Raw genomic sequence first — 20,860 nt, 5'->3', positions numbered from 1 at the left:
CTACACTAAACCATACTAATATATATTGTATTGTAGTGTTACATACTCTTCTATACTGTAGTGTTATACATAATGTGAGAATTATATATAGTGCCATGGTATTCGATTCAATGTATAGTATTATAATATTCTACACTATACTATACTAATATATATTATCTTATAGTGTCGCATGCTCTTCTATAGTATAGTATATATATTGCAATAGAATTAAATTTAATGCATAGTCTTATAATATTCTATATGATACTGTGGTAATATATATCATTGTAGTGTTATATATTCTTCTATACTATGGTGTTATATATCATGCTAGTGTTCAGTTCAATATATAGTATTACTGTATACGTACTAGTATGGAATCCTATACTACAGCAATATATGTATGTGTGTATACATGTATCTGGTGTGTGGGTGTGTATGTATATATATATGTGTGTATATATATATATATATATATATATATATATATATATATATATATGTACAAGTATGTATGTGTAGACAATCTTATAATATTCAGTTCAACAAACAGGATCATAGATTTGAACCTGACCGCCTGGTTGAGCTCCCTTGCTTTGGTGGAAAGCGAAGGCCGAGAAAAGGAGACCAGGTCTGCATGGTCAGCCAGTGCCAGGCCGAGGTTCCGGTTCAGATATTCTGGCTCCACGTCCGGTCCCACCCGTTGACCCCTGTCCCAAGCAGGAGACCTGGCCCGAGAAGAGTTCATGCAAAAAGGACGTTTTCATCCACCACTTGCTGGGTGAGGAGGCAGAAGCTCATCATGGTGGCCAGGAGTGGGAGGGAAGGTTTGCTGTCCTGGGAGAGAGCTTGTGGTCAGCCTGGGGGCAGGCTGGTCAGACGGTCTGGAATCCTGGGCCCAAGTCGGTTTTGAGAGAGCCTAGGCCAGCCTGGCATGTGTCCGCAGAAGGGCATCCAGGACGTGGAAAGCCTCCAAGTGAAGTCATTGGAGGCTGACCGAAGGGACCGGGAATGTTTATCCTGGAGAAGAGAAGACTGGGGGGAGATGATTGCTGTCTTCAAATAGTTGAAGCCTCAAACTGTGGAAAAGGGATGGGATTTGTCCTGTTTGGCACTCGAAAGCAAAATGATGACTTCCTTGCCGAAGTTATGGGGGCCGAAGTTACGGGGGCCAAAGTTACGGGACCCTCATTTCTGCCCCACATAAGGGGAAAATTCCTAATAATTAGTGACATTGAGAAATGGAGTCGGCTGCCTTGGAAGAGAGAATGTTGGGAGGGCTCCTAGAATCAGAAGATCTGAGTTCAAGGCTGCTGGGTGGGCCACAAACTCTCTTGGGCTGTTTCCCCAGTTACAAAATGGCACAATAATAGCATCTCTCTCCCATGGTGGTTTTAAGAACCAAATGAGATACTTGCCTGGCACATAGTAAAAAGAATATAAAATATTATTATTTATGCATTTTTATTTATTACCACTGAACATCTTCCAAAAAAAGAGGGATGGCCACTTGTGTAGGATATACAGACAGAATTCAAGGTTGAGTTAATTATGGGTTAGACCTGCTGACACCTGAGAATCTCAGGTTCACTGACTCCTCAATCCCTCTCTGCTCTGAATTCATGGCACTATATGGATATTCGTTGTACACTTGGGAAGATGATGTTGTATTTCTTGTACAGTTAACTCATAAGCCCCTTGAAGGCAGGGCTCCTCCCTTATTTCTCATTCTCTCTCCTTCCCACCTGGCACAGTACGCAGCCCCACATTACAAGAAGTAGAGAAGGAAAGGACACTCTGAGGAGTAGGTTTCCTAGTCAAATAGCAAATCACTTGGAGAGTTAAGTTTAATGTCTCCGTGTTCTGGCCTTCACCCAAATTTTACGAATTCTTTAATCCAATTCTATTTAGCATTTATTAAAGGAACATTTTCTGAAAAAGGGAGTCACAAAAATAATCCTGGACCTCAGAGAGCTTATATTCTGCTGGAGGAAAAAAAAACAAAAATAAATGATAAGTAAATACAAGACCATCCAAGGATTTTATAATACTATAACTGGGGAAGGACAGGACATAAGGAAAAATCTTACAGAAGAGCTGAGCCTTGAAAGAAAGCAGGAATTCTCAGATTTGGGAATGGAGAGAATTCCAAGCACGGGAGAGAGCTTATACAAAGGCCCAGTGGTGGAAGATGGAATTAGGTGGTTTTAGAACATCTGGTCATTTAGTCTGGCTGGAACACAGAGGGCCTGAAGGGAAGAATTAGGAAATAAGTCTGGAAAGGTAGGCTGGAGCCAGATTATGAAAGACTTGGGATGCCAGGCTAGACAGGCTCTATTTTATCCTAGAAGCAAAGGCAAGCCACAAAAGGCTTTTGAGCTGGGGAAAAAAACATGATCAGACTCATATCTGTGGAATATGGGGAGCCGTGTGGAGATTCGGGGAGACTGGGGCTCTTGCAACAGGCCAAAGCGAGAGGTGATGAGCACCTCAAACGAAGGAGCTGAGATAGTGGAGAGATGAGATGGTGGTGATAACTGGAATTGGCAAAAGATGGGAGATGGAGGATTGAGGGAGAGGAGAGAGGGGGAGGACTCTGAGGTTACTCAGAGGGGGTCCTGGAAGGATGGGGCCACCTCAGTCAAAATACGGCAGCCTGGAGGAGGGCCACGTACTATGGCAGTTGTTGGGGACCCAGTGAGTGTCTGTGATTTCAAAGCTCAGCTCACATGTCACTTTCTGTATGAAGTTTTCCCAATCCCCAGATGTTGGTGCTTCCCCCACAAAATAATAACACATTCGTGTATTGCTTTTGCAGGGATTCTTCATCTCTCCATCTATCTATCTATCTATCTATCTATCTATCTATCTATCTATCTATCTATCTATCTATCTTTTTTCTTTCTTACTTTCTTCCTATCTTTCTATTATCTTTTTGTCTCATGTAATTTGTCTTTCTAGTTATCTGTGTCCATTTACCTATGTCTGTTTTTCTTTCTGTCTGTCTGTCTTTCTATTTATCTGTGTCTCTATTTTTCTGTCTCTTTTTATCTGTCTTTCTATTTTTCTATTGGTGTCTATTTATCTGTGTATCTGTCTGTCTGTCTATGTATTCTGTCTCCCCAATAGAATATAAGCTCCTTGAAGGCAGGAGCTGTTTCTGTTCTGTCTATGCTTGTATCACCCACACATTTTCAGATCTATCGTTGTTGTTCAGTCACTTTTCAGTCACACTTGCCTTTTTAGGACCCCCTCTGGGGCGTTATTTTGGAACAGTCTGCCATTTCCTTCTCGAGCTCATTTTACAGATGAGGAAACAGAGGCCAGCTCGGAAAGTGTCTGGGGCCAGATCTGAGCTCAGGGAGATGAGTGATGGCAGCCGAGGTTACACCCAGACAGTGTTTAGAAGTTCAGGGCTCTGATATGATCAATCAGCAGAAAAGCAATCAGATGGCAGAGAGAGATTATAATTGGGGAGAATGCAGGTTTTTTAACCTGACAGATGGGCATAATCAAAGGGAGCTGAAAGGTATTTTAAAAGAAACTGAGGTCCAGAGAGACTGAGCCTTTCCCAAGAGCCCACGGGCAGTAAATGCCACCCACGAGTGACTGATCTCAAAAAAGTCTGAAACTGGTCAGGCCTTCGGAGAGCTTCCCAGGCTGTTATGTTACCCCATTATCTCAATTTTATTATCCTCAATTATCCGTCCTTATCCCATTGGGGCGGGAGATGGGGGCCCCCAACGACTGCTCCATCCTTTTTATTTTTACCATTTTCAGGGCGCTTTTATCAGCTTGGGAAGTGGTTCAGTCCGCCGTCAAGCAGGCTGGCCTCTGTCTCTTTTTCCTGGATGTGGGAGTTCACATCCTCTGGGTTCCCATCCCTTCCTCTGAACCCACAACTCCTTGGAAGGGCAGAAGCCCGAGCAAACAACAGACAAAAAATAATAATAATAACTCAGGGCGGAGAGGTCAGAGGATGTGACAAGGAGAAGGATTACATCCTTCACCTCAGCTCCAGGAAAGCTGGTCCTAAAATATGCCAGAAGTGAAGGAAGTAAGCCCTGCTGATATCCTGGGAGAATAATCTACACAGAGCAATATTCTGTCTCCAGACCTCCGGGACTGTCGCCTCTCATTTGTACTTGGACCTTCCCCAGTCCTGGTTCCTTGTTTATTGAACGCGGGTTTTTCCGGTGTGTTTCAGGGTTTGTTTTTCTGACATTTTGGGAAAGGGTGAAAAACAACCCATATTTACGAAAATCCTGTCAAGTCTGAAGAGTGAAGGGTTAGTGGTTCAGTACCGGGTTAAATCCAAGAAGATTCTCATTAGAAAGTCTCTCCAAGGCCCTGGTGATCAAGGCCCGGCCAGGGTAATTTGGAAGGCAGAGAAGAGAGGAGAGCTTTGGTGCCCTTGAAGTAGGAGGGTAGGGGCACATCGGTGCCCCCCAGGGCCAGAGCAAGAAGGGGCTCCAAGTCTACCCAGTCTCACCATCTCCTTTACAACGGAGAATCCAGAGTGATTGGGAGTCATTGCTGATGGAGAGCCAGACTCGGAGGTAGAAAGGCCTAAATTAAAATACTTTAAATACAGTCTTTTACATAATAAAATAGAAATAAAATGCAATAAATGCAAAACCAAAAAATACAATAAAATAAAAAAATACTGTAAGACATCAAAACTATCAGCCTCAGTTTCCTTATTTGAAAAATAGTGATCATTGCAACACCTTCCTCATAGGATTAGAGTGAAGATTAAGAGAGACAATGTAGGAAGCTACTAGGCTCCCATGATGGTTTTTGATCCACGGGCCACTTTGGCAGCCCACCTCGGACCCCTTCCCACCGGAACCTTTCCCAGAGATTACAAATGAAAACCGTAAGTGCAGCGAGCAGAGCAGGGAGATCATTGTACGCGGCAACAACAAGATTATTGGATGACAGATGTGGCTCTTCTCGGCAATGAGGTGATCTTGTGATGGAGACAACTGTGGATCAGACACAGTATCTTCACTTTTTTGTTGTTTGCTGGCACTTTATTTTTTCTCATTTTTTTCCTGTTTGATCTGATTTTTCTTGTGCAGCAGGATAACGGTATAAATACATATGCATATATTGGATTTAACATATATTGGACTACTTGCCATCTAGAGGAGAAGGGGGTGGGGAATTGGAACACAAGGTTTTGCAAGAGTTAAAAATTATCCATGAATGTCTTGAAAAATAAAAAGGTTTTAATTTAAAAACAGTATTATATATATATATAGTTCCTTAATACGGTGTTTTTAGAAAAATAAAATATGGATTAAGTAGAAAAACAAATGAAAACCATTAGATTGATGGAGTTCTCTTCAGAGCTCCTTAGGGGGCAACCCTCTGAGGGCATCCAGGTGCCACAGTCAGAAAGTGTCAGAGAGAGTAATTAAGCCTCCATCTTCCCCATTCCAAATCCAGTGGCATCTACTCTAGCACGAGTCACCAAGACCAAATGCAACACCATTGTGACCACTTGCATTTTTCCTTCTTTTATCCCGTCCCTGCCCTAAGGAGACTTCCGCGTTTGCCGTGAAGTGTCAGTGTGCTCTCTGCCTAAATCGGGACAAAACTCGGCGAGCCCCGGATGCGCTCACAGCTCCGCGTCATGAAAAGTATCCCGAAGAAAGGCTCTAGGACCCACTGGGTCTTATTGAAGGGATTCCTACATGGTTTCGACAAAGTGTCTTCTGGGATCCCTTTCAGCTTTGACAGGGCGTCCATAATAAGATCGTGAAATTCTGAGATTTCCGGGATTCTCCACTCCTGAGATTGTAAAATCCCGAGATTCTGACAGTGAAATTCAGAGAATCTCTGATTCTCAACTAGGGGATCTTGCCCCCTGGGAATTTCTGTCTCAGTTACTGGGCAACTCCCCCGATGAATTTCCTACCGATTTCTCTTCAAAATGCCAGGATGCGTCTGACCTAAGGCAGCCAAGGCCGCTGGGGCATCTCACCCCATCCTCGCCCCCGCCCCACCCCCACCACTAATTACATGAATGGCTCTCTCGGGACTGGAGAAACGCGCTTATTTTGACTGAGGGATCATTAAATTAAAAATCTAAACCACGTGGGCCCGGCCAGCTCCCCGGTCCCAGGAGCAAGGACTAAGAGGAGTGGGGGGCGGGGAAGGTGGACAATTAGGGGAGAGGAAGAGAACGACGGAGGAGGGGAGGGGGAGGAAACGGCCCTTTCCTCCACTTGGGTAAATATTGCTTCCTGGCCCCGGGGCCTTTTCCCAGCCCGGCCCTTCCCACCCCAGAGCTCAGCCCCAGAACTCCTACGGCCCCACGCTGGGAAACCTGGCAGATTCCCATCCCCCACACCCCGACGCCGGAAGTGGTACCTTCGGTGCCAGGGGCTGGGGCGGGGCCCGGGGCTGAGCCTGAGGCGGAGGGATGTGGGGACTGAGAGAGAGGAGGATGTCGGGACACAAGGAGGATGTCGGGACAAAGGAGGAAATCGGGGCTGGGGGAGGGGCTGCCAGGACCCCTCCGCCTGAGGGTGCCCCATCCTTGCCCCCTCCCCTCACGCAGCCATTTTCTAGCAGGTTTTGCTGAGGCCCCGCTAGTTAAACTGGGGGTCACAACCCCATGTGGAGGCTCCTAACTGAACATGGGGGCTGCAACATTACCATTTCTTAGCAGAATTATGTTTTATTTGTTAACTATTAATTATTTTATTTATTAACGTTTGATCTGAAGGCCTAGTTTATGTTGCTCCATACCTGGGGTCCCGGCGTTCCCTGGCCTGTAGCCTAAGCCGGAGGCAACTTTACTAAGAATGCTTCCAGGTGAGGGAGAACAACCCTTCCATTTTACAGAAGAGAAAACCGAGGCAGAGAGACGTGCCTTGGGGGTCACATGACTAATGGGCAGCTCTTGCGGCTCATCCGGGATAGTCTCACTGTGTCACTTCCCCCCAGTAAGTCATTTAGCTTGTCTGAGCCTCAGTTTTCCATCTGTCCAATGGAGAAAAGACCTTTGAGGTGCCTTCCTAGTCTCGATCTATGATGCCACGATCTCACAAATTGGGAAACTGAGGGCAGAACCCCACCCCCCGCGCCGGATGGGGAGTCACATGACGCGATTGATGGCGTTCGTGCTGCGCTCTGCTCCTGGGGGATCCTTGGTCTCAGGCTCGCATCCCTACAGGGAACAAATCAAAGGCGGGAGGATTTGAACCCGCTTCCGGTGCCAGTGAGTTCTACTAGGACACGTGCCTCTCCGCTCCGGCCGGAGGAGGCTGTGCGTCCGGAACCGGCTCGTGGGCGTCTCCGCGCGGCTAATAACGTGACAACTGGGATCGTGGCCCGACTTTGCAAAGTGATCGTTCCCTCTGAACCTCATCCCGGCTCTGCTGGAGGCGGGATGAGGGTGATCCGTCCATTTTATGGAGGAGGAAATTGAGGCCCGAAGAGTGCGGTGACATGGCCCAGCCGAGGTCTCGCTGGACCCCAGAGCGCGCTTCCTACCGGGCCCGGGCTCCCCCCTCCCCCGCCCCCCCCTCTCCCTCCCTCCCTCGCTTGTCTCTGAGGGAGTCCGGGTAAAAGCCAAGCTTGAAAAGCAGCAGTTTCTACGGAGTCTCCCCTCCCCCCCTAGCCTTTCCTGCGAAAACAAAGCGAGCGGGGCCCTTATAATTAGGGCAGAAGAAGCGGCCGTGAGAACGACGTCTCCGCGCCGCCGGGTTCTGCGGCCGCGGCTCCCGGGGGGAGGGGCGTTCCCCGGGACTTCGGCCGCCCCAGCCCGCCCGGCTCGGCTCCCGGGGAGCAGCGGCCGCGGGGCCTCTCGCCTGCTCTGCAGCGGCCAGACATTGCAAAGGAGGCTGCGGTGCGCGGCCGGCTTCCCACTTCCGCTTCGCTGCCCTGCCCCCCGCTGGCCACCCCTTAGTTCCACCCCACCCCCCACCCCGCGCCCCATCTCTGGCCCATCAACGTCCCCCCTCCAGCCTCCTACCAGGCCCTGCGCTCCCTCGAGTAAAATTCCCCTCGCTCCCTTCCTATGGGGTCAAAGCTCTATCCCCTTTAGAGCGAAGTCCTTATTCTCTGCTTACACCGGCTTTACTTACAGCCTGCTTAAAGTCACTTACACTAACGTGTGAATGGCTGCTAGAGTTCACACAGTTTCAGAAGTGTCAGAGGCAGAGGTGAGCCTGGGCCTTGTGACCTCCAGCTCCAGGAGAGCCCGGCTCGCTCACTGGATGGGTCCCCTGGAGGGGGGCAGGCCGTCCCGCTTACTGCCTGAAGCCTTAGCCGGGGACTTAACACCCCCCCCCAACTTCCTTGTCTCCCAAGCAGGAGGGTCTCCGGGGATCCCGGCCGCCCTAGTGCAGTGATTACCTGAGCCCGGCAGGAGAACAAAGAGCTCTCCCCGGGACTCGCCAGTGTTCGGCGGATCTCGGCGTCTCTCAGCACTTTGGGGCTGGAGTCCGGTCTCGGGGCAGCCTTTGCCCCGCGGGCCTCCACTCCCGACCCCCCTCCGCTTCCTCTCAGCGGGGGGAGATGTACCTCCAGCCCGGTGGTGAAGGCTGTTACCGGGGGTATCAAATCCTAATAATGAAGTGCCCTTAAGTTCCATCAACAATTATTAACCACCGACTGTATACCAGGCACTGGGTTAAGCAACTGGGGACCCGATAATGACGGGCCCTGTCCTCAGGAAGCTCGCGGTCTGCTGGGAGAGACAAGGCCCAAACGGCTCAGCCTAAACCAGCTACCGAGGGGATCCACGGAGGGGATCCGCCCGGGGGGGGGGGGGGGGGGGGGGGGGAACGACCGGAATTAGGAGGGGCTGGGAGGGACTCCTGTCCAAAGTAATGTTCTACCTGAGGCTGCGAAGCCGGGAGGAGGGAGGAGGGGAGAGCGTCGGAGAAAACCCCAGGCCACGGCCAGGACTGCCTCCCTAAGTGCCCTGTTAGGAGGGGCTTTCCTTGGGAGAGGAGCAGTGGCGTCCAAGAAGAAACTAATAGCGTTATATACATAAATATACATTGCATAGATCATGTAATATATATATATAAGTATAGAGAGAAGAAAATAATAGTATCATATACATAAATATATATTACATATATTATTATAATATTATATTATGTGATGGATAATATATAGAGAAGAAAATAATAGCATTATATACATAAATACACATTACAAAGATCACATAATATATTACTATATTATATATATAAATATAGAGAGAGGAGAAACTAATAACATTATATATAAATGTATATTCTATATTATAATATATTATGTATATTTATATATACAGAGAAGAAAGTCATAGCATGATTTATAAGTATATATTACATATATATTATTATAATATATGATGGATTATATAGATAAGAAAATAATAGCATTATATACATAAATACACATTACAAAGATCACATAATATATTACTATATTATATATATAAATATAGAGAGAGGAGAAACTAATAACATTATATATAAATGTATATTCTATATTATAATATATTATGTATATTTATATATACAGAGAAGAAAGTCAGCATGATTTATAAGTATATATTACATATATATTATTATAATATATGATGGATTATATAGATAAGAAAATAATAGCATTATATATAGGTGTACATTATATATTACAATATGACATATTATATAATAATATATTATGTATATAAATATATAGAGAAGAAAATAATAGCATTATATATAAATATATATTACATATGTCATATAATATTATATTATATAATGATATATAATATGTAGAAAAGAATAGCATCATATATAAATGTATATTATATATTACAATACATTATGTATATAAACATATAGAGAAGAAAATAATAGCATTATATATTTATACATAACATATAGTTTCTTCTCTCTATATATTATATATATATATTAGTTTCTTCTATATATATATGTACACTATAATTTCTCATATACATATTTTATATATATACATATATATAAAAGGGGGAAGAATATAGCCTAAATAACCTCTAAAGCCTTCTTTCCAACTCTGGATCCTATAAACTTGTTCTTCAACTTCTACCTGTGAGACCCTGAGTGTCCTTGGAAACCAAATAATGGACTCTCAAAGATTCAGGGACTTTGGAACCCATGAGGGCCAACCCATATGGGAAAAAGGATCCACTCCCCAGAGTGGAGATCCAGGCTTTGCCTGAGGAGATGCCCACCACCTCCCAAGCTGCCCCTTCCTGTTTGGAGAGACCTAATCGCTGGGAAGGGCTTTGCTTGTTGTTCTGCCTTGTTTTGTTTGTGGTATCAAGCCTGACTGTCTGTAGCTTCCACCCACAGCTCCTGGTTCTGCCCTTTGGGCAGCAGTCCAAAATCCTAACCACACAGTCTCTACTTTGTGGATGTATTAAAGAATAAACAAACAACAACAATGATAACAACCTTTCTCTAACTTTTTTTTTTATTTATTTATTCAAGACTATTGAGTACAGAGGGCTTAAGCCAGTCTAATTTTTCCCCTTGTGGATTGAGTAAAATATAAAAAATTACAGAGAAGTGAGAATCATATAAAAAAGTTGAGATTTTTGACAATTTCCACAAGACTGCAGGATATAAAACAAACCCACAGAAATTGACAGCTTTTCTGTATATTGCCAGCAAAGTCTAGCAGCGAGAGACAGAAAGAGAAATTCCATTTAAAATAAGTAGACAATATAAATTATCTAAGAGTGTATCTACCAGGGCAATTCCAGAAACTACGTGAACACAATTACAAGCGTTTTTCATACAAGTAAAGTCAGATTTAAACAACTGGAAAATATTAATTGTTCATAGATAGGGCAAACCAATATAATAAAAATGACAATTCTATCTAATTAACTTATTTAGTACCATACCAATCAAATTACCAAAAAAAAAAAAATTTATTATACAAAGTTAGGAAAAAATAACAAAATCCATGGGAAAGAATAAAAGGTCAAGTATATCAAGGAAATTAATATGAAGGAATCACAGGCTGATTGTACACTATTTCAAAGTCCGATTCTTTTTGTACAGCAAAACAACTGTTTGGACACGTATACATATATTGCATTTAATTTATACTTTAACATATTTAACCTCTATTGGTCAACCTGCCATCTGGGCAAGGGGGTGGGGGAAAGGAGGGGAAAAATTAGAACAAAAGGTTTGGCAATTGTCAATGCTGTAAAATTACCCATGCACATATCTGGTAAATAAAAACTATTAAAAATATACATATATGTGATGGAAGGTGGCCTAGCCATACCAGATCTCAAACTACATTATAAAGTAATAATCATAAAAACAATCTGATACTGGCTAAAAAATAGAATGGTGTATCAGTGGAAAAGATTATGTACACAAGTAATAAAAGATCATAATAATCCTGTATATGATAAACCCAAAGATCCAAGCTTTTGGAAGTAGAGCTCACTCTGATAAAAACTGGAAAGCAATTTGGAACAAACTACACAGAGACCAACATCTCACATTGTATACCAAGATAACATCAAAACGAGTATTTGATTTAGACAAAAGGTGTTATCATAAGTAAATAAGGGGAATGTGGAACATTTTACATGTCAGATCCATGGATAAGAGAAGAATTTATAACCAAACAAGAGATAGAGAGCATTACTGAATGTAAAGTGAATAATTTTGATTACATTCATTGAAAAAGATTTTGCACAAACAATACCAATGCAGCCAAGAATAGAAGAAAAACAGAAGGGGAGAAGGAATTTAACAAGGGTTTCTGATAAAGACTTTATTTCTCAAATACACAGAAAGCTGAGTCTTTTTTCCTGTTATTTAGTATTTTTATTTCCTCCCAGCAAACAATTTTTAACATTTGTTTTAAAACCTTTGAGTTCCAAATTTTCTCCCTTCCTCTCTTCCTACCCTCTTCATTGAGAATACAAGCAATTCAATGTAAGTTATACATGTGAAGTCATGCAAAGTATTTTCATCATAATATATTATGAAAGAAAACAGACCGAGAAAAAAAAACTCAAGAAAAATAAATTTGTTTTGTTTTGTTTTTAAGGATGCTTCAATCTGTTTTCAGACACTATCAGTTCTTTCTCTGATTATGAACAGCATCTTTTCTTCCTAAGTCCTTCAGAGTTGTCTTGGGCTACTGTATTGCTGAGAACAACCAACTCATTCACTGTTGATCATCTTATAATAATGCTATTACTTTGTACACAGTACATTTCACTTTGTATCAGCTCGTGGAAATCTTCCCAGGTTTTTCTGAGAGCATCCTGCTTTTCATTTCTTACAGCACGATAATAATCCATCATAATCAAGTACCACAATTTATTCAGCCCTCCCCCAATTGATGGGAATTCCCTCAATTTCTAATTCTTTGACTCCAGAAAAGAGCTACTTTAATATTTTTGTACATATATGTTCTTTCCCCCCTTTAAAAAAAAATCTGTCTATGTTGAAGAGTATTCACTGTTTTATAGGCCCTTGGGCATAGCTCCAAATTGCTCTATAGAGTGGTTAAATCTAACTTAATCAGATGTATAAGAATATGAGTCATTCCCCAATTGATAAATGATTAAAAGAAAAACAGGTAAGTTTCCAAGGAAAGAAATTAAAAGCTATTTATAATCATAGAAAAATGTTCTAAATCACTAGTGATTAGAGGAATGCAAATTAAAACAACTCTAAGGTAACCCCTCATACCTATCAGATTGGTAGAAAAGGGAAAAACAATGCATGTTGGAGGAAATGTGGAAAATTGGGATACTAGTAAATTGTTAGTGGAGTTGTGAATTGATCCAACCATTCCTGAGAGCGATTTGGAATTATGCCTAAAAGATTATAAATCTGTGTATATCCTTTGACCTAGCAAAACCATTACTAGGTCTGTAGCCCCCCCAAAATTTTTTTTTTAAATAAAAAGGATATATTTATTCCAAAATATTTATAGCGCCTCTTTTTGTAGTGGCAAAAACCTGAAAATGATGGAAATATCCATCCATTGGGAATCAAATTGAAGTAGAAGATTGTGCTACAAAAATATGCACAAGATGCTTTCAGAAGGGATGGAAGTGGGGAGGGGGATTTATTCCTGTTCTACACTGTCTGGTCCTTCTCAGTTTGAAGTGCTAGAGGGGATTCTCATGGGAGTCACTAGCCATAATGAGCCTGGAACCAGGATTGTAGGTGGGATGGTACAGTCAGCTAGCCAGAGGTCTGAAATTCAAGCCCAGTGGAAGTTTTGGACCTGAAACTGGTACTGTGCTCTATGGGAACCAAACTAAGCGATGAACACAATCCCCTTTCCCTGAGCACCCTAAGTTGGTAAGGGGGGAGAAGAAGGATTTTACCTCCCACATGGCAGGCAGGACAGGTGGAATAAGTTTGTATATTTGTCATCATACATTTTGAGGTAAACATTTCTGGGTAGAAACTAATTTGTCACTGATTAAATGTCACTAGGGTGCAGGAGGAACCTATTCCCTACAATGGAAGGAATATAATCAGTAAAGTCTAGAGCCATTAGCAGAGAACCTAAAAACCCACCAAATCCCTAAAGGGCACTGAAGAATGCTGCAAGAGAAGGGAAATTTTAATTAATTTAACCTTCAAGGCAGTGAGGACGAAGTATCTGTGTTACACCAGAAGAATAATATATACAACGACTACAGAAATGTGAATGAAAAGATATTTTATAAATAGGCAAATTTTCTAAAATTGAAATGACCTAATGGCCCCCAATAAGAGATGAGAAAATGGACCTCTCTTTCCATTGCCAGCATGGGGGACTATGTATACAGAACATTGCATTGAATGTCAGACTCAGACTCAATGGGCTGGGTTAATTTTGATGAAGTACTTTCCTTTATTTCTTTCTTAATCTTTGTTATGAGAGATGGCTGTCTAGGGAAGGGAAGGGGAAGGATATATTTGGATATTATATCAATACATTTTTAAAATATGCTGTCTCCAATACAGATATCTTCCCCAAGAGGTTCCCATTATTTGCACCTCATTCAGTTCTTTATAACTAAGAGAATCAGATCCAGAAAAGGATTTTTTCTTAAGAAGGATCTTTTGAAGGATGAAATTATTATTATAAGGCAAAATGAGAAAGCATTCCCTGCTGCACTTTTTTTTTTTTTTTTTTTTTTTTTTTTTCAGAGGGAATTTCTGGAGGTTCTTTCCAATGACAATATTACTTCTATCTGACCTGTTCGGTCATTTTTCAGTTGCTTCCCATTCTTCATGACCCCATTTGGGGTTTTCTTGGCAAAGATACTTCCTAGCCGCACAGTTGACTTTCTGTTGATCTTCACTCAAATAGTTTCTATATTTTCTTCTTCAGAGATGAGAAAAATGGATCCTTTAAGACTATGGCCTCCTCTGTAGGTCCTTGGTTTGGTCCAGCTACTCTTCCCATATTTGTTTTCTTTGATGCTATTTCTGCTTTATCAAATAGCCCATATAAATGGTTCCATCACCATTGAGAGAGAAAAAAAAGTTTCTGAGAGAAATCTGTACCTCCTCCCTGTTTTAGCCTTAAATGCCTTCAGAATGATCTGGCTGAGTTGGTTCTCTTGCCAAGCTGTCTATAAACTTGTTTTCTGTGCATGGCTTCTCACTGTTTTATGAGATGATACTGCTCATTATCTTCCACCACTCTCCTCCAAAATTATATAAATAAGCTTCCATTTTAAAGCATCACTGCCCTGACTCTGTTAAGCAAAAAGATCAAGTGTTTTAATCATAGGATGATAGTTTTCAAGCTGTAGAGAAACTTAGTGATCACACAGTCCCAACCCCACCCCTTATTTCATTGATTAGAAACTAAGGACTTCGGAAAGAACTTGGTCACAGATAATAAGTGACAGAGGCAGGATTAAGATTAGGAGCCTCACTGATTTACATCCTAATTTCCTTAGCCAAGATCAAATATCCATGTAAATGTTTGTTCTTTAATTCCCTCCCTCCTCCCCCTCTCTGTCTCTCTCTGTCTCTCTCTGTCTCTCTGTCTCTCTCTGTCTCTCTCTTTCTCTCTGTTGCTCACCATAATATTTTATCTGTTTTGCTCTTATTTGGTATTATTTTTTATCTTTTGTCTAAAAAAGCAAAATGACAATTCACAGTTTAGTTAGAAATAACTTCACATAGAATAGGTTAGGTTCATAAGACACGATAATTAATGATTATAGTAATCTACTGTTTGATAAACCTAAAGACCCCAGCTTCTGGGATGAAAACTCACTATTTGACAAAAATTGCTGGGAAAATTAGAAATTAGTAGGGCAGAAACTAGGCACTGGTTCACACCTAACACCCTATGCCAAGATAAGGTCAAAATGGGTTCATGATTTAGACTTAAAGAGTGATACATAAACAAATTAGGAGAACAAAGGAAAGTTTCTCTCTCAGATCTATGGAGAAGAAAGGAATTTGTGGCCAAAGAAGAATTAGATAGAGTACAATATGAAATGCAAAATGGATAATTTTAAGTTAAGTTTAAAAAGTTTTGTACAAAAAAAGCCAATGCAGACAAGTTTGGAAGAGAAGCAGTAGACTGGGAAAAATTTTTTACATCCAAGGGTCCTGATAAAGGCTTCATTTCTAAAATATATAAAGAATTGACTCAAATTTATAAGAATACTAGTCATTTTCCAACTGATAAATGGTAAAAAAAAAAAAAATGAACAATTTTCAGATGAAGAAATTAAACTATTTCTAGTCATATGAAAAAAGGTCAGAGAAATGCAAATTAAGAGAACTCTGAGGTACCACTACATACCTCTCAGAGTTAACATGATAGGAAAAGCTGATGCAGAATGTTGGAGGGGATGTGGGAAAACTGGGATACTGGTACATTATTGGTGGAATTGTGAACTGTTCTAACCATTCTGAAGAGCAATTTGGAACGATGCTCAAAAAGTTATCAAACTGTGCATACCCTTTGACCCAGCAGTGTCTCTTCTATGTCTGTTTCCCAAAGAGATCATAAAGGAGGGAAAAGATAACATGAACCATACAGGCTTGGTGTATGGAGGGAACAAAATAACATGAGATAACGTGTAGAACGCTTTGCCCATCTTAATGTTATTTAATGCTAGCTATTATTACTGACATAATAAGAACTTACCAAGTGCTCATTGATTGATGATTTTCATTAAAGATGTCTATCCCAATTCTGCCTCCTATCATTTTGATAGAAGCAAAGTGACTTCAGTTTTTTGGGCCTCAGTTTCCTCATCTATAAAATGGAAAGGTGGGACTCAGTGAGCTCTAAGTTCTCTTCTACCTCTAACTTTACAAACTTACAATTAACTGGCTATGTGACCCTGCGTAAGCCATTTTCTTTCCCTGAGTCTCATTTCCCTACTTTGTAAAATGAGAATATTGAATTAAACATCCATAACTTGGCCCCGTGGGGATGCTTTTTCAGTTCTCCTGACTCTATAACCTCATTTGACATTTTCTAGGCAGAGACACTGGAGAGGTTTGCCATTGCCTTCTCCAGCCCATTTTAGAGATGTGCAACCTGAGGCAAGTAGGATGACTTTCCCAGGATCACCCAGACAGTGTGATTTACAAAATCATTATAGTCTCAGTGACTATAGCAGATACTCTATAATGAAATGTTTCCTTCATCTCTGGTCTTTTCTAGCTCCGTGATCCCTTTATTTTTTTATTCTAGAAGAAAAGGAGCCCTGTAGGATGAAGGGGCGACATCGGAGTGTCGTTCATGCCCTGTGCCGGGCCAGGTCCGACACACTCAGAGGGGGCTCCAGGACTGGTCCTCTAGCATGTTTGCTGAGGCTTCTAAGCCGGGCCTCCTCCTCCTCTGCCTCCCCTAGTGAAGTCAGGACAAATCAGGGGGAGGTGGGAGGGCTAAGGCAGAGGGACTCGGGGCTATTTGTGTTTCTCCTTGTTTTCTCATCAGGAGCAGGGAGGTGGAGGCCAAAAAGTGAAGCAGAAACTGGAAAGCTTGCCAGTGAGTGGGCTGGTACTGGAGGAGCGGCGAGGCTGGAAGGCTGAGGGAAAGGTCTGTGGCTAATTGCAGGCCTGTAGCAGGAGCTGCCTCCCTGAGCATCCTCCCAGCCCCTCCCAGCCCCGCCCCCCACAGATACCCAGGGATGGCAGAAGGTTGGCCCTGGGAGCTGGGCACGCCAGTACCCTCGGCAAGATTCCACGGGCTCCTCTGTAAACCGACACCTCCGTGTTCTGGAGCCCTCTGGCAGGCAGATGGGGGAGCCCAGGGCCCCCTTCCCAAAATCATGTAAATGTGGCAAATGTGCAGGGATGGGAGGGAACAGAGGTTAGAGAAAAAAAGGGGAAAGGAGAAGGAAATAATGGTATACCTTTTCCCTCCTAGATTCACAGGCCTGCAGAAATCTAACAATAAAACCCCTAGTGGCTGTCAGATTGAAGACCCCCTCCCAGCACTGACATTCCCTGTCTTAAAGCTCCTCCAGCTCTGACATTCCCTTTTAACTCTGAGATTCCATAAAATCTTATACCAATAAGTACCATTTTTCAGTGGTTTCCAACTTAGCTAAAGACTGTAACACTTGGAAAGAGAAGACAAAAGAAAAGGAAAAGAGATTAGAAGAGAGAAGAAAAGAGAAGAGAAGAAAAAAGAAAAGAGAAGAGAAAAGAAAAGAGAAAGGAAAAGAAAAGAAAAGAAGAGAAAAGCTTTTTCTTTCTTAGGTAAGTATCTCTTGTATGCAACTCATGCCCTTGATTTCTCAAGTTATTGCTTATGCATCTGTGTGCATGCGGTACATATATATATATATATATATATATATATATATATATATATATATATATATATGTGTGTGTGTGTGTGTGTGTGTGTGTGAGTATGTGTGTGTGAGGGTGAGTGTGTGTGTGTGAGTGTATGTGTGTGTGTGAGTATGTGTGTGTGAGGGTGAGTGTGTGTGTGTGAGTGTATGTGTGTGTGTGAGTGTGAGTGTGCGAGTGTGTATGTGTGTGAGTGTGAGTGTGTGTGAGTGTGTGTGAGTGTGTGAGTGTGTATGTGTGTGAGTGTGTGTGAGTATGTGTGTGAGTGTGTGTGAGTGTGAGTGTGTGTGAGTGGGTGTGAGTGTGTGTGAGTGTGTGTGTGAGTGTGCGAGTGTGTATGTGTGTGTTTGTGAGTGTGTGTGTGTGTGTGTGTGAGTGAGTGTGAGTGTGCGTGTGAGTGGGTGAGTGTGTGTGTGTATGTGTGTGTTTATGTGTGTGTGAGTGTGTGTGAGTGAGTGTGAGTGTGTGTGAGTGTGTGTGTGAGTGTGTGAGTGTGTGTGTTGTGTGAGTGTGTGTGAGAGTGTGTGTGAGTGGGTGTGAGTGTGTGTGAGTGTGTGTGTGAGTGTGAGTGAGTGTGTGTGAGTGTATGTGAGTGTGTGCTGTGTGAGTGTGTGTTGTGTGTGTGAGTGTGTGTGAGTATGTGTGTGAGTGTGTGTGTGAGTGTGTGTGTGAGTGTGTGTGTGTGAGAGTGTGTGTGTGAGTGTGTGAGTGTGTGTGTGAGTGTGAGTGTGTGTGAGTGTGTGTGTGTGTGTGAGTGTGTGTAAGTGTGTGTGTGTGTGAGAGTGTGTGTGTGAGTGTGTGTGTGTGTGTGAGTGTGTGTGTGTGAGTGTGTGTGAGTGTGTGTGTGTGTGTGTGAGTGTGTGTGTGTGAGTGTGTGTAAGTGTGTGTGTGTGTGTGTGAGAGTGTGTGTGTGAGTGTGTGTGTGTGTGAGTGTGTGTGTGTGTGAGTGTGTGTGAGTGTGTGTGTGTGTGAGAGTGTGTGTGTGAGTGTGTGTGTGAGTGTGTGTGTGTGTGAGAGTGTGTGTGTGAGTGTGTGAGTGTGTGTGTGTTAGGTAAGAACCTCTGGAACAGATTCACTTTAAATGATGACCTTGCACTCCATCCAGGGTCTCTGATCCTCCAGTATTTGCTGGGCAGAGGTCATCTCCAGTTGTCCTGCTCTGTATCTGCCCCTTGGACTCTGATGGCTCTGGAGGAGAATGGGGACTTTTCCGAGCTCTCCCTCCCTGAAATCCAGTTCATTTGCATGTCACGGCATCACCTCCTGAGGTCATGGTCCTCTTGAAGAACAAAGAACTATCAATAATTTGCTGGGCCGTGGAAGGCTCCCTTTGAGGGGAGTCAGGAGACCTTAGATGATGTCCCAGCTTGGAACTCTAGAACTTTAGGCTTAGAAAAGCCATAAGAGGTCATGGAAACCAACTGCTAGTTCATCAAGGATCCCTCTTCAACATTCCCAACAAGAGGGGGTCAAGCTCCCGCCCAAAAAGAGAACTGCCCAAAAGAGAGCTGCCCAAAGCAGGGAAGAGATAAATGACTCTCTCAGGAACTCACTCATTCAGCCAGTATGGGGCAGAAGCGGAAGTTAAACCCAGGAGTCCAGCTCACTGTCCACTATGCTACACTCCCTCTCACCTGGTGATTAATAAATGCTTGTTTCGTGTACAGAAGGTGCTTCATAAATGCTTACATAGACCATGGATGAATAAAAAAAATGAATGAATTTGTAAGGCAGCCCATTCACTTTTTGCCTCTGACTGTTATCTCTAACTTAAATCTGCTCCTGCTCACTCCTGCCCACCCATCTCTCTCCTCTCCGGACCCCAGAGCTCTCTGGCACCTCTTAGCCACACAATTTGGGACAAGTCCACTGTCTCCAGGCTTTGGATCCCCGTCGGGTAAAATGAAGGGGTGACATCGAGGGTTTCCAGTTCTGCCCGTCTATTCCAGTGGCTCTTCCAGATCTTCCAGACCGTCCAGATCACAAGATGGAGCCTTTATGTAACTCAACCCTTGATCTTCACTTGCCTCACAGCGGCTCTGCGGGATGGCTAGATCTACAAATTAATTCTTTGACCTCGCTGACCTTAGGCCAATTTCTTGGGGTTTCTGGGGCTTCTCCCCCTCCTCCCACCCCCACTCTAGAGGCCTAGAGATGAGAGATGGAGGATCTTGGTGGGAGCCAGGCAGCCAGGCTGGGCCCTGGAGGAGATGAAGGAGAACAAGGGTGATAAATGTGAAAAAAGAGCCAGACTGGGAAGGGCTTTGTGGGCCTAGGAGAGCATGCATCCTAGAGGCAGAAAGGAGCCACGGGGACTTAACTGAACCTGAAGGATGTGGTTAGAGGCAGGCTTCGGCAAAATGGCTTGGAGGCCGTGTGAAGGAGGATTGGATTTTACAGAGAAGACTCCAAAGCTGAATCTCATCAACTGGTCTAAGGGTTTATCTAAAATGGATAGAAAGAAAAAGATGGAGGAGGAGGAAGAGAAGGAGAAAAAGGAGGAGGAGGAAGAGACAGACGAGGAGAGGAAGAGGAGGAGGAGGAGGAGAAGGAAGAGAAGTAGAAGAAAAAGGAGGAGGAGGAAGAGAAGGAGGAAGAAGGAGGAGGAAGAGAAGGAGAAAAAGGAGGGAGGGAAAAGCCCTCTAATACTGAATATACTTAGACAAAACAAATTCCCACAATGTCCATGACCAACATTTATCTCCTTCATATTTTACCTGTCACCTTTCTGTCAGGAGGTGATAGCACTCATTATCATCAGACCTCTGAAATCATGATGGATCACTGAGTTGATTGCATTTTCACTTCAGAGATCTGGTTTTTTGCCAGTAAAGTCATCACTCCAGAGGGACAGGTTGCGGCCCTTCTACACCTGGGCAGATGATTCTCACGCTCCTTAACATTCACACTTAGAAAGGGTCTCCATGGCCTTTTAGCTCAACCCCAAAAGCATCCCAAATGCAACATCCTTGGCAAAAATGTCGTCTCCCTTCTGCCTGCGGACCAGTTCCCCTGCTAGAGAACTAACTGCCTCCAGAGGCGACCTTTCTACATCTGTCCCATTT

Source organism: Sminthopsis crassicaudata, chromosome 4 (assembly GCF_048593235.1).
Source record: "Sminthopsis crassicaudata isolate SCR6 chromosome 4, ASM4859323v1, whole genome shotgun sequence".
Taxonomy (NCBI): domain Eukaryota; kingdom Metazoa; phylum Chordata; class Mammalia; order Dasyuromorphia; family Dasyuridae; genus Sminthopsis; species Sminthopsis crassicaudata.
The sequence above is the reverse complement of the archived record's forward strand: the minus strand, read 5'-3'. Positions refer to the sequence as shown.